Below are 11,171 nucleotides of genomic sequence, written 5' to 3' on the forward strand. Positions count from 1 at the left end.
AGCAGGAAATATACTGGTGGGGGCTCACAAAAACTAGGAAGACATCCATTAGCCCTTCAGAACTCTCCCCAGAACCTTGAGGGGAGATGTAATGAGTCAATGAACAAGCAGCATTGTGCTAAACTCTAGGAAGCCCAAGAAATATCAAAAGCATAGGTGGGCTCTGTCCTTTAATTCCAATGAAGGATAGCCTATAAATAACTATCCATCTGCCTCTCTATCCATTTGGTGGATATCCACATACAAACATACACAAATATCTACGTATACATGTATATATGATATATCGAGTTTGAATTCAGCCTCAGACACTTACTAGCTGTGTGACCTTGGGCAAAGCACTTATCCCTGTTTGGCTGTTTCCTCCAATACAATATGATCTGGAGAAGAAAGTGGCAAACCACTTTAGTATCTCCACCAAGAAAATCCCAAGTGGGATCAGAAAGAGTCAGACAGGACTATAAATTGGCTAAACAACAAGAACGACAAAGTGTAAATGGAAGAAAATCCCAGAGGAGCTCTTGGATTTAGCAAATATGATTCAGAGATTCTACTGGTCAGAGTTTGGATTAGGACTCATAGAGTTGATACAACCACATTTAACTTCCCAGAACCTCAGTTTCCATATGTGTAATATAGTGGGGGTTGGACTTGACTGGGGACTCTTTGTAGTCAGTGAGTTTATTCTTTTCTAGCTAGGTTCAATCAGGTACTTACTGAGTGAGATTGTTGTTTAGAACCTCGAACTCTAGAATTATCAATCCATAAAACATCATCAAATCTTCAAAGGTCCTAATAGAATCTTAGAATCAGAGGAATGTTTTCAAATCACATAATAGAATGTTGGGATCATGGACTCACAGAATCTTTGGATCATAACCCTTCTGGACAATGATTTCAGAAAAGTTATAGGCAGGCTTGATTTCATTTCCCAACTCTCAGGTCTTTCCTTCCTCCTGGTGAGATGCCTTGTATGACAAATTTTCACTCCTACCCCTCAATTCTGGAGCCATGAACCTTAATTAAATCAACACTGTCATTATTCTTGCATGTGCTATGTCAAGTCTCCTCCAAATTTGACCCTATTCAATATCTTAGTAATTTTCTATACCAAAGTGGCTACCATTTACCTTTATGTGTGGTCTCTCCAATTAAAAAAGAAAGTCCTTGAGGTCAGGAGCCACCTTTAGCATCCATATCATTTAACACAATGTTAAGCACATAGTAGGTGCTAAAGAAATTTTATCCATCCATCCATCCACCCATCCATCCATCCATCCATCCATTCATCCATCCATTCTTTCATTCATAGTAGAATCCCAGAGAAAAAGCAGAGGGAATGAATTCCCCTTCTAAAGTCAGGCTCCTTCAATTTTCTCCCTGGCTGATCGAGAATACAACTTTTCAAGGCTACTGGTGGTGAAGTTTCTGATGGACTTTTTGACCAAATATGTTCCCAACTGCATTTGAAAAGGAAAATCTCTTTCAAATATGGCTGATAATGAAAAATGGCAGCGGGAGTTTATAATCATCCATGTTGCAGCCACAGACTCCTATACCCCTTCCTTTCATCTGACTCCTGTAACTCTAGAGCTTTACACAAGGGTATTAATTCACTCCTTCTCCCAGAGCACAAAGAAATAGGCCCTTCCAAGTCTATTCAGCTGCACATTAGCTTAGTGGCCTGGTGAAGATTGTTGAGCACCTTCTCTCAATCTACACTGAGACGTTCAGGGAGAATGTTGGGGATGAGAGAATGGCAGAGTCATTGGAATCAGCATCAAATATTGCAGGACTGAAAGCTTGGGATTCTGAATAAGCCAATGCATAAGACAAAGAACCTGGTCTCCCAGGGCACTAGGTAACCTTAATGAATAACCTGGGTTTCTGTCTAACAAGAGGGAAACGAGTCAGACCAAAGGCCCAGCAGAGTCCAAAAGGTGGCTCTCCAGTTCATCAAGACAAGAGATCATCGGAAACCCCTTTGAGGTCTGAGACATCATGACACCATGTAAAAAGTACTGGCTATGGAGTCAGAAGACCTGGGTTCAAATCCCACCCCTAGTTACATATCAATACTACAAATTGGAGTCAAATATATCTGCAAGCCAGATACTACTGATAGTGATACAAAGAGAGAAACAAGACTACCCTGAGCTCATGGAGTGGACATTCTATTCAGCTAGATGAACATAAAGGAAGACAGAAATGAATGTTATTTTCTGGGGAAGCCAGGGATTTTCACAGGGGAGAAAATTCTGGCTTTGACACCAATAATATAAGCAAAGTACTAAATAAATCCTGGTCATATTGAAAGAAAAAATTTGAAAAGGGTCAAGGAGAAAGTGACTTACAAGGCTGGACTAAGTAAGACCCAACTCTGCCATTCCTTGCTGGAAGGCCCCTCCCAGCTCTGGCATCCCCTGTTCTTTATCAACAAGTTTTATCTGAAAGGTTCTTAGATGTATGTCTAAAGCAAGGTGAAGTCAGGACACCTGAATTAGAGGTTCTCACTATTGGACTCTGATTAATTCATTTAATCTCTCTGAACCACAATTTCCTAGTTTGTAAATAACCCTCCTTGTCCACACCTCAGAATCTTGTTTTGAAGAAAGGGTTTTGCAAAGCTTAGAATGCTAGAGGCATTTAAGAGATGAATCTGCCTCTCTGTCTTGCCCCACCCTCCATCCCTCTTACTGATGTCTAAACTCATGACCCCTGGGGTCCTCCGTAGGGACTGGGTATAGGTCCTTCTTACTTCAGTAACCCCCAGCTCTCAGTCTGAGGCAGGGGGTTTGCTTGATCCCCTTTCTTGGCCTAGACTCCTCTCACCTTCATCTCTTCTCTTTTCTGCTGAGCAAAGGGGTTCCCTTCTCATGGTGGGGGGGGGGGTCTGATATGAATCAAGTCATAGAGTAAGAGGAGGGCATTATTTTGAAAGTTAAGCACCACTAAATCTATAATATAATATGTGACATATAATTAATAATTCTATTATTATTAATATGGTATGCTGAGTTCTGCAGACCACTTTCCAAATATTATTTCATTTACTCCTCACCAACCCTAGGAGGTAGACATTATTATTATCTCCCCTCATTTTAAAATTAGACAAACTGAGGCTAAGTGGGGGTGAATCACCCTTGCCCAAAGTTAGATAGTTATTAGGTGTCTGAGGTTGGATTTGAACTTCAGTCTTCCTGATTCAAGGTCTATGGACCTCTGTCCACTGGGCCTTTAGGCAACAAAACAAAATTACATTTCTTCCTCTTTTTCTTTTATAGGTATTTTTTTTTTTTGCAAGGCAGTGGGGTTAAGTGGCTTGCTCAAGGCCACACAGGTAATTATTAAGTGTCTGTGGTCACATTTGAATTCAGGTACACCTGACTCCAGGACCGGTGCTCTATCCACTGCACCACCTAGCCACCCCTCATTTCTTCTTATTTCTAGATTTTATGGGTGCAGAACATTCCCAGTGAGTGAATCCCCTCCACCAATGCATGTCTGCACCTGTTCTACAATTTGCTGTCTTTAAGAACTGCTGAGAACTTTGAGTATTAAGGTGCCTACTGGGTTCTAGAGGAGGTACTTTAAACCTTTAAAGCCATCCTTCTGTCTGTCTATTTGTCTCTATTTCTCTATGTCTCTTTCTAAGTGTCTAGCTATCTCTCTCTATCTCTGTTTCCATGTGTATGTCTCTCTCTACCTCTATCTGTTTCTGTCTCTGACTCTGATTCTGTGTATTTGTGTCTCTTGATGTCTCTCTCTCTTTCCATATGTCTCTCTTTTTATCTGTTTCTTTCTGGTCTCTGACCCTATCTGTCCCTATCTGTGTGTATGTGTGTCTCTCTATGTTTCTGTTTACGTGTCTCTTGATCCATTTCTTTCTGTCTCTGACTGCCTATCTCTATCTCTGTGAATGTGTCTCTCTATTCCTCTGTTTCCATGTGTCTCTCTATCTTTCTTTCTGTCTCTCTTTCCATGTACTCTTTTGGTTCTGTTTCTATCTCTCTGTGTCTTTCTGTTTCTGTCTCTCTCTCTCTCTCTCTCTCTCTCTCTCTCTCTCTCTCTCTCTCTTTCTCTCTCTCTCTCTCCCCCCGCCCATCACTGCAACTTTCTTATACCAAAAGCACCAACCCCAGAAGCTTCCTGACACCAACAGCAGCACATGGAAGCTATCTTAGAGGTCACTAGATCCAATCCCTTCAACTTGCTGAAGAGGAAACTGAGGTGGAAAGGTGTTAAGCCACTTGTCCAAGGTCCCACCAAAAAAAAGAGGCAGATTCAGAGATTCAGGATTTGAAACAAGGTCCTTTGCTTCCAAATGTAATACTCTGGAGTGCATCATCATGCTCCCCATTCTTCTTTTTATAGGAGTATTTAATGGATTCTGAAATGCTCTCCCCACAACAACCCCATAAAGTATGATGCTCTCTTATTTCTACCTCCATTTTGCAGGTGATGAAACTGAGGCACAAAGAACTAATGACTTTCCCAGAGTCACAAAACTAGTTAACATTCCAGCCAAAATAAGAACACAGATTTCCTGGCATCACTTCAGAAGTATGTGTTAGGATGGAGTCAGGAAACACGTGAACACAGGCTAATAGTTTCACCTCTCTGAGCTTCAGTTTGCTTCTCTGTACAATGAGGATAATAATTACTATCCATATCCTTGGGTTGTCTCGAGGATCAAGACTGTGCTTCTGGAGCTTGGGGGAGAAGAACTGTGAGCAACGGGCAAAAGCACCTCAGGAGTAAAACACTTGGGTTTCAGGTCATTGGGGGCCCCCCTAAATTATAGAATTTATTTTATTAATATTTATTAACATTAATATTTGCCAATATTTCATTAATATTAATATTTTCTAATATTAGAAATTAACAAAATGTTAAAGTTTCATGTTTCTGGTTTAAGTTGTTAACATTTAGGTCAGAAATCAAAATATCTTAGTGCATATATCATGGATATTGTCTTGATCCTCTAGGATCTCTTGAAATGGATCCCCACCTTTGAGAGTCACTGGACTGAAGGGCAACGAAGTGGTACAATGGATATTGCACCTGCAATTGGAGGCAGGAGGACCCAAGTTCAAATCTGACCTCAGACACTTCATACTTCCCTAACTGTGTGGCCTTGAGCAACTCACTTAACCCCATTGCCTTGAAAATAAATTCTCTAAAGTATATTTTTGGGGACAGCTAGGTGGTGCAGCGGAAAGTCAGGAGGATGTGAGTTCAAATCCCACCTCACACACTTAATACTTACTTAGTGGTGTGAACCTGGGCAAGTCACTTAACCCCATTGCCTTGCAAAAGCAAAAAATAACAGCAACCAAAAAGAGGGTCATTGGATTGACCACCTGATTAGAAAAATGCTAAGCAATCAAAATGATCTCAAAATGAAATGGACCATATTAGGAGGTAGTGAGCTCCCCATTCTTAGAGGTCTTTAAGAAGAAGCTGGAGAGAACTTCTCAAGGCCAGCTCACTTATGTTTTTCAGCAGATCATTGATTTACATTTAGAAAGAGCCCCAGAGCCCATCTAATCCATGCCACGCCCCCTCAATCTATAGAACAGAAAAAGAAAGAATTTTATAGGACCATGAATTTCAGGCTAAAATCAACCTTAAAATTCTCTTCATGATCCAGATATGAAACCAAGGGCTACCTGGGGTCAGGACATCTTTAAAACCAGCTCTGCTTCCTCCAAATCCAGCTGTTTTTCACTACCTTCAAGGCCTCCAAGGTCCCTCCCATCTTGGAGATTCCATGTGATTATGCATGGGAAATGAGGTTATGTCTAGGTAAAGAGCTTTATAAACCATAAAACTCTAGATAAATGTCAGCTATCATTAGGATTTCTACTACATCATACTCCCTCCTCAGAGCTGAACCAAGTCCTCAGGAGATTCCATTCCCACTGAACAATGCCAGTACGTGCATTCCCTCCCACCCCCCACCCCCCATGAATCTTGTCTTCATCCCTTGGCCATGTATGCTTCTTACTCATGACTGACCTTTCATGACCACCCAGTCACACCCCATGTCAACCAATGTTATTCCAAGACAATGCTTCTTTTCAGACAAGTGCTCCAAAATGAATGAAAAGATGACTGCATCTGTGATCCATTGATGATCCAGTAGATAGAGTTCTGGGTCAGGAGTAAGGAATCATGAGTTCAAATCCAGCCTCAGACACTTGCTTGTTGGGTGACCCTGGGCAAGTCACTTCTCTATTTCCTTATTTGTAAAATGAGGATAATAACAGTAACTTCCTGACAAGGTTGTTGTGATGATCAAATGAGATATTATTTGTTAAAAAGAAAAAAAAAAGAAAAAGACAGGTGCATGGCAACTGCTCTACAAATATTTATTCCCTTCCCTTTTCTCTCCTGCTTCAACTTTTCTTAATGGAAGCTAAGCCAGTTTAATGTAAGGAATACTGCTTTGGGGTCCTAATTCTACCATGAATAATACGAATTACTCTCATTTCTTTAAGCTTTGTAAACAGAAATCTCCTTCCTCTCCACTACCCTGTTCAAATACACATATAAGAATTTGGAACAGAATTAATTTCTAAAGCAACTAGACAATCCCCTTGTACAGCTGAGGATTCGAAGACTAAAAGAAGACAATCAGTCAATAAACACATATGAAATAGCTCCAGGGTATCATTGTGCTAAGTGCTGATGATACAGAGAAAGGTGAAAACATGGTCCCTCATGAACTTATAATCTAAAGGTCACTAGGGCAACATGGAGGTAAGTATTGACATACAAGCTACATGATGATGATGATGATGATGATGATGATGATGATGATGATGTTGGTTCTTTGTTCTGGAAAACCATGGGATGTCATTCCAAGACAAACTCATAAATTGGATTGAGGGGTGGGGTTGTACTAAGTCACCAGCCTCACTTTCTCCTCCAGAGTCATCTGGGTCCAGTGGTCAGATAGGAATCAGGACAACGGGAGATGACCCTGGAGGTGAGGCAATCAGGGTGAAATGACTTGCCCAGGGTCAGTAAACTGGATTCAAACTCCTGACCTCCTGACTCCAAGGTCAGTGTTCTATCCATTGAGCCACCTGGCAAAGGTAACCTCAGAGGGGGAAAGTTCAAGTAGGTGGTCACAAAGCTAGTATGAGGCAGGATGTGAACCCAGCCCTTCTGATTCAAGGTCCAAGGCTTTATCCACTCTACAATATTATTACAAGAAGGAACTGTGGTCTTGTTTGAGTTATTTCTTTCCTTTGAACCTCAATTTCTTTTCCTGTAAAATGATCAAGGCAAAGTAACAAACCTTTATTAAGTGTTTACTATGTTCTAAATGCTGGTCTAAGCACTAGGGATCCAAAGAAAAACAACGGAGTCTCTGCCCTCAAAGAGCTTACATTCTAACATGGAAAGACAGCACATAAAAGGGGCTGAATAGGCATGAGGGAAGAGAAAGAAGATCACCAGGGAAGGGTACTGGCTCGAAGTCTACAAAGTCAAAAACCCAGCTTAGAGGGGAGTGTCGGACTGGAGGTTCCCAGAAGGAATTCACCAAGGAGAAAAGAAAGTTGGCAAGGCACAAGAATGTTCTGGGTAAGAACATTGCAAGGGCAGATGGTTGTTCCTGGGTAAGGAGGCTGCTCCAGGCAATGGAGGACAGGAAATTCCAGCAAGTAAGAACAATCAATAATTATTTGTTGTAATTAGTAGGAATGAATGAATGAATGAATGAAATAAACATTTAGAAAGTGCCTCTTCTGTGCTCTTCCAAGCCCCAAAGAGATAAAAGGCATCAGAAGATAATACCTGCCCTCAAGTAGCTTACAGTCTAAACAAGAGGGTAAATGAGTATAATACTCTTAGTACCTTCCTCATAAGCTTATCGTGTAAGTTTATTATAAAAGCATAAATTTCTCTATTCTTACTAATTATAACTAAACAAGCCAAGTTTGTTCATTTTCCCTGTGTCAAAAGGGTAGTTGGAGACAAGGCAATACTATTGAAATAGAGCTAAACTGGGTCCAATCCCATCTCTATGAATCATCAGCAGATTTAACAGCAAACGTTAATTAATACCTTTTGCTGTATTCTAGCCATTGTAGTCGATTCTCTTGACCACAAAGTCATATGAACACACAGCCTTCTGGTGGATCAGCTAGATGGTGCAGTGAGTAGAGCACCGGCCCTAAAGCCAAGAGGGTCTGAGTTCAAATCCAACTTCAGACACTTACTAACTGTAGGACCTTGGGCAAGTCATATAACCCTAATTGTCTCTCATCCAGGGCCATCTCCAGTCTTCCTGATTCCTATCTGTTCACTGGACCCAGTTGATTCTGGAGGACAAAGTTGGTGACTTAGCACAGCATTCCCCCTCACCTAATTCCAATTCAATGCTTCTCCTGCCATCATCTCCTTGATGCTATGGCCTTCTTCAAAAATGAAAGACAAACATTAGTAGATTCTAAAGAAACAGAGACAAAATAAATAGATTTCTACTGTCAAAAAGATGATTTTTTTCCTGCAGCTACCAAATATGCATAAAGGGTGGCTAGGTGTGCAGTGAATAGAGCACCAGCCCTGGAGTCAGGAGTACCTGAGTTCAAATCTGACCTCAGACATTTAATAATGACCTAGCTGTGTGGCCTTGGGCAAGCCACTTAACCCCCATTGCCTTGAAAAAACCTAAAAAATTGAAAGAAAAAAGAAGTAAGGCAAACATTTTGATAAAGGAGGGCAGATCAACAACTAACTGGTAGGGGAGGAAAGGAAGGGTGCCAAAAGAGAAGAAAACCCCGCAACTGGGCCTTGAAGGATGCTAAGAATGACCAGAAGTTGGTGTGAGCAAGGACCACACTCCAGGGGGGGTGGGTTTAGGCTGGGGAAAAGGACAGGAGAAGATCATTATCAGCCTGGGATGGGGGGGAATAGCACAATAGAGTGGTTTGACTGAAATGTACTTTTTGTTTAGGGAAGTAATAGGAGATAAATTTGGAATGGTAGGTTTGTACCAGATTATGGACAGCCTTAGCAGGGAGACCCAAGGAATTCATATTCTCTCCTCTAGGCAATAAGGAACCACTGAAGTCTTTTATTACTTAAAGGTAAATGCTGCTGTTTTGTTGATGTTTTTGCAGGGAGGTGGCTTTGTAACCCCAGAATCTAATATAGTCCCTTCTCCATGGACTACCCTTACCAACACATGAGTGTTGAATTGTATTGTATTGAGCATGGCAGTGGCACAGTTAAATTTGTCCCTTAGGAAGATTATTTTGGCAGCTGAATAGAGAGTGAATTAGAAGCAGGAAGGATCAGAAGCAGGAAAACCAATGAGTAGGTTTGGTAAGAGTTCAGGTAAAAGATAATGAGAACTTGAATTAGAGACATGGCCATCTGAGATTCTCAATTGGCCACGTTAGAGCCTAACAAGGTCTGATTGGCATGTTTTCTCAATTGACAGACTTGGGAAGGGAGGAGGATGGGAAGGGAGGGAAGACTCAAGGATGATCCTAAAGTCATGAACCTTTCTGACCCTTCACAGAAATCAGGAATTTAGAGCAAGGAGAGGTATGGGGAGAAAGACGATGGGTTCCAATTTAGATGGAAGATCAAAAAATTTATAGCTGGAAGGTCAATGAAAGGCCATCTTCTCCAACTCCTGATTTTACCAGTGAAGAAACTGAGATCCAGGAAGGGAAAACGACTTGATTAAGGTGACATAGAGAAAGGATTTGAACCCTGGTCATCTGACTACAAAACAACCTCTATCCCTTGTACCATGGATCATGGAATATATTAGTTATATGTTGCAGTGGATAGAACCCCAATCCTGGGGTCAGAAAGATTTGAATTTGAATTCAGCTTCAGTCACTTACCAGTTGTGTATACGTGACTTAAATATCTCTGTTTGCCTCAGTTTTCTCAACTTTAAAATGGGAACAAATCCCAGGACAGTTGTGAGAATCCAATTCATCATACTTAGTACACTGCCTAGCAAGTGGTAGGCACTCCAAACATAGCAGCCCTTATGATAATGATTCTGACATAGACATTTGGGAATGTGTTGAGAAATGTTTACCAACTGATTCTCTGGGGGAAATGTATAAATGTTCCACTTTAAAATTTTAATCTACCTTCCCAACATTTACTCCATCATTTCAAGGTTAGGCAGGTAACAAAACAATAAGTCAATCCTTAATTTATACTGTTTATCCAATTTCAAGATATAAATACACTGAGAATTTAATAATGGGAGAGAGACAGAGATAGACACGGGGGGAGAGAGAGAGAGAGAGAGAGAGAGAGAGAGAGAGAGAGAGAGAGAAAATAAGAAGAGAAAACAAAGGAGATAGAGAGGATAGAAAAGAAAAAAAGAAGAGAAGAGAAAGAAGTAAAGGGGAGGAGAGAAAAGAGAGAAAAAAGAAAAAGAGAAAAGAAAGGGGAATAGAGAAGTGAGGAGAGGAAGAGAAAAGAGGAGAGGAGAGAGAGAAATTGGAAAAAGAAGTGAGATGAGAAGAAGAGTAAAGAAAAAGGAGAGAGGAGAGAAGAAAATAGAAGAGAAGGAAAAGAAAGAGAGGAGAGAGAATAGATAAAGGAGAGAAAGAGATAGAGAAGAAAAAGGAGATTAAAGAAGAAAAGAGAGAAAAGAGAGAGAGAGAGAAAGAAGAGATGTGAAGAGAGAGAAAAAAGAGGAGACGAGAGAAGTAGTAGAATCAGAAGAAGAAAAGAAGAGAAAGATGAGAGAAAGAGAGCCTCTGGGAGAAATGTATAGATGCTACACTTTTAAATTTTAATCCAGGAGACCAGAGGAGAAAAAAAAGAAGTGTAGAGAAAGAGGAAGAAAAAAGATAAGGGAGAGAGAGAGAGAGAGAGAGAGAGAGAGAGAGAGAGAGAGAGAGAGAGAGAGAGAGAGAGAGAGAGAGAATACAAGGCAGATACAGCCTGTCCCTGGATATGATAAGTAAAAATGTGGACACAGATGAAGCCATTGGAAAGGAAGAGTGGAAAGTGGGGCGGGGGGTCCTCCGGAGGCACTCCTAAAGACGGGGAAGGAGATAAAAGAGGAGGTAGTGTGGTGCAGTGAGTAGAGCACGACCTTGGCTTAGAGTCAGTCCCAAGAAGCTGCCCGCCAGCCGGGGGAGCCTGGCCACCTTCTCCGGGCTTCTCGGAGA

The sequence above is a fragment of the Macrotis lagotis genome, chromosome X, assembly GCF_037893015.1.
Source record: "Macrotis lagotis isolate mMagLag1 chromosome X, bilby.v1.9.chrom.fasta, whole genome shotgun sequence".
NCBI classification, from domain to species: Eukaryota; Metazoa; Chordata; class Mammalia; order Peramelemorphia; family Peramelidae; genus Macrotis; species Macrotis lagotis.